Here is a 3,437-nt window from a genome sequence, read left to right on the forward strand (position 1 = left end):
GACTAGTGCCCAGCAGGGCTCCACACGGCTTCAGTCAAAAGGGCTGGAACAAGGCAAGGACTCCTCGGCGAGCGGCTCCCGCGAAGCGGGGGCCGCGAGCGGTTATCACCGGTCAGCAGGGGGCGGAGACACGGGAAGAGGCGGCAGGTGTGCTCGATGCAACACGCACAGCCTGCTGGACCTCGCAGTCCCGTCCTCCTCCACCGCACTCCCCCAGTCTATTTTCGAAATCCACAGGGGCTCCCCGCATACAGGTCCAGTGAGACTAGTGCCCAGCAGGGCTCCACACGGCTTCAGTCAAAAGGGCTGGAACAAGGCAAGGACTCCTCGGCGAGCGGCTCCCGCGAAGCGGGGGCCGCGAGCGGTTATCACCGGTCAGCAGGGGGCGGAGACACGGGAAGAGGCGGCAGGTGTGCTCGATGCAACACGCACAGCCTGCTGGACCTCGCAGTCCCGTCCTCCTCCACCGCACTCCCCCAGTCTATTTTCGAAATCCACAGGGGCTCCCCGCATACAGGTCCAGTGAGACTAGTGCCCAGCAGGGCTCCACACGGCTTCAGTCAAAGGGGCTGGAACAAGGCAAGGACTCCTCGGCGAGCGGAAGAGACAGGCGGGTGAAGCTGATGCATCTCTTAGCGTTCTCTCGTGCTCCTCACAGAAGCGAAGGTCCTCAGAGTTACAAGGAGATGAATGCTGCTGATGGGTGGTGTGGTGTTGTGGGCCCGGGGCCCACATGCTGATCACTACAGGTGGTAACTATAGTAACAAGACGACGCCAGTGGAAGTATAGCGAGGAGGAGGGAGGTGAGTAGTGAAAAACAGTCCGCATTTTGAGGGCTTGTTTTGCAAACGTGGCTCCTGTCCCTTTGCCAGCACAAAGGCGCTCCGGTACGACCGTCCTCTTTCATTTTGGTTCCATGCCCCTCTTAACCATCTCACAGTCACTGGACGGGCAAAGATCTCTCTTTTAGCCCTTCACTAGCTGTAAAATGTGCCTTTGGGGATCTACGTGTGCGGGGTCATGTACAATATAGCTTCAGGAGCACTTTCAGCCAAAAAGACACACATTTAACCACATGCCGATAAACAGATCTCGAAGTGTGATTGACCGCCAGCTGCACCCGAGTACTTAACATGTCTTTAAAAAGACCATTCACTAGTTAACAAAGCTTTGTTGTTTTTTTTCACCACTTCTTACCAGACTGCGGGCAGTGTCTACAGGACCCCCTGTGCTCAGTGGCTTAAACACCGAAACGAAACGTAAAGAGCTGCCTTTTACACAGGACAGCAGAATTGTTTATTTGGAACGTCGGTAGCAAAATACCCGATGGCAGCGTGGCAAAATTTGATAGTATTTTGCTGTTTCTAAATATAAATACAGACAAATGGAAATATAGATTTCCGTCTGTATTTATATGTTAAAATTAGTAAAAACTGAAAACCGGGAGCCCTAATTATAAATCAGTCACAGATTAATCCCATTAGGTAAAATACCCTAATTTATTATACAAAATAGATAATAATACTAGTAAGGAGAGAACGGTTGTTACTCTGATACATCCAGATTTCCGTGCTCTTAATTTTTAAGTGTAATAGTAGTGACGGAATCCCACTTTCAACTTCTTCCATGCTGCAAGAAAACAAGAAAAACTAAATTAAGTATATACAATCTTGATTATTCACTATTGAGACTCATGGGAACAGATACCCTATGAATTCCAGGGGAGAAAAACAACCGGTGAGCTGTTTCCCTCTGCTACGCTGCCAACCAATTGTGATTTTGTACGAATAAAACCTTGAAACTGAATGGATACAAAAGAAAAAACCTGGGATGGGTGATACATGTTACATACATACATAAAAAATAACTATAGGCCAATCAGTCTAATAGACTCGATTCAAAAGATAATAGGCCGAATGTTCCTGCATATAACCCAAACTTGGATAGACGATCAGGACATCCTAAGCCCAATGCAGGCAGGGTTCCGTTCACAGACAAGCACAATCGACCAAGTCTTCCGATTTGTTAATCTATACTGGAAGACGGTGGTCCTGGGGAATGGTGCCCTATATGCAGTATTCGTGGACCTAAAAGCAGCCTTCGACTTGGTTCTACGGAGAAGGCTCTGGCAGGTTCTGAGGGAAATGGGCATGGCACCCGAGCTTCTCACCGTGATTATCCACTTACATGAGGAGAATGTTGCTAGGGTGCGGTGGGGGGGCGGGGGGGAGGTGACCGAGGACTTCCCGGTTGGCAGGGGAGTGCGACAGGGGTGCGTTTTGGCACCGACCCTGTTCTCCCTTTTTGTCGATGGGGTGGTCGGTCGCCTCTCACTGACCCCCACTGATGCCCCTACCTTGGCTGGTGTACGCATCCCTATCCTCATGTTCGCGGATGACACCTTAATTATCTCGAAGACCCCGAATGGTTTACAAAAGGCCCTCGGATGTTTTGAAGAATTCTGCATAGAAAGAGGCTTGGAAGTTAACACGGGAAAAACAAAGTTCATGTCATTTAACGGATCAAAATCCTTCAAAGGGAAAATATATATGAATAAGTTACCCTTGGAGGAGGTTACCTCGTTCACATATCTGGGGATAACACTACAAAAAGATATGCGTTGGGGCTGCCAATTAGACCGTGCCGTGTTGCAACACAAGCAAAAAACAGGTGCTCTCCTGTCTAGATTCAAATCTTCATTCACTAAGCCAATTTCTCCAGTTCTTGAAATCTATGGGGCGAAGGTCCTTGGCTCATGCCTCTACGGGGCTGAGCTTTGGGCCTTCAGTAATTTGAGCAGTCTGAAGGTCCTAGAAAATGCGTTCATACGCAAGGTTACAAATCTCCCTTCTAGTACGCCACTGCGACCCCTACTGTTGGATCTAGGCAAAAAACCATTAGAACATCTGGCTAAGCTTCGTCCAATATTATATTGGCGCCGACTTTAGTGCACTGACGAACTTATCCACTATAGGAGAGGCTTTTTGGACCTAATTGAATCTGACAGATCCCAAAAAATAACATGGCTGTCTGGGATAAAATCTCTTCTGGGTAGCATAGGCCTGATTGAACTTTGGAAAAACCCTGTAAATGTTGTCTTCCCCACTAAAGAAAAGCTTAAAACACTGTACTGGGAATGGGTCTACAAGTTGGAAATTACCCAAGGTCTCTCCACCCATCTAACAGGTCGCTTCCTTGATCTAAAAGCCCATCCCTTCTTAGAGAAATTTTGGGATCTCATTGAAAAATCCTCAGATCGCAAGTTATACTTTCAGTTACGTGTGGGAACATTACCTGTCGCAGAGTTTACCTCTAGATGGGGGGGGGGCAAGGTACTAAAAGCGATAAGTGCCACAGATGTGTAGAAGAATGCGAAAACGTAGGACATGTACTATTTTTCTGTCCAATGTATGTAGCTTCCCGGAAACAGTGGATA

Source organism: Triturus cristatus, chromosome 2_1 (genome assembly GCF_964204655.1).
Source record: "Triturus cristatus chromosome 2_1, aTriCri1.1, whole genome shotgun sequence".
Taxonomy (NCBI): domain Eukaryota; kingdom Metazoa; phylum Chordata; class Amphibia; order Caudata; family Salamandridae; genus Triturus; species Triturus cristatus.